The sequence below is a fragment of the Carlito syrichta genome, unplaced genomic scaffold (genome assembly GCF_000164805.1).
Source record: "Carlito syrichta isolate Samal-C Ts95f unplaced genomic scaffold, Tarsius_syrichta-2.0.1 Scaffold296215, whole genome shotgun sequence".
Classification (NCBI taxonomy): Eukaryota; Metazoa; Chordata; class Mammalia; order Primates; family Tarsiidae; genus Carlito; species Carlito syrichta.
Genome location: NW_007240311.1, coordinates 3,126 through 3,600, shown reverse-complemented (window position 1 = coordinate 3,600; position 475 = coordinate 3,126).

The following is a 475-nucleotide window of genomic DNA, read 5'->3' as shown; positions in this document are numbered from 1 at the left end:
TACTTTATTTGAGATGAGTTCTTGTTCTGTCACCCAGGCTGGAGTGCAGTGTCTCCATCACATTTGACCAGAGCCTCCACCTTGTGGGTTCAATCCCCCTGCTTTAGTCTCCTGAGTTCCTAGGACTACAGGTGCACACCACAACACAAAGGTAAAGTTTCCAATAACTTTTAACCTATCATCAAAGTTTTTTGCATTTTATCATATGCTGAAAAAGGTATTTAAAAGTGACTAAATTATGTATTCCAGTGGGAATTAAATAAGCATAAACCCTTCAACAAATATTCTGAATATTATTATCTGTTGTATTATAATAAGCAGAAATGAAGACATTATAGAAAGTGCTCTCTTTTTTTGTTTTTTGTTTTTTTGTTTGACTTGGAGTCTCACTCTGTCGCCCAGACTGGAGTGCAGCGGCCACTCCCGGCCACTGCAGCCTCGGCCTGCTGGGCTCCGGCAATCCTTCCGCCTCAGC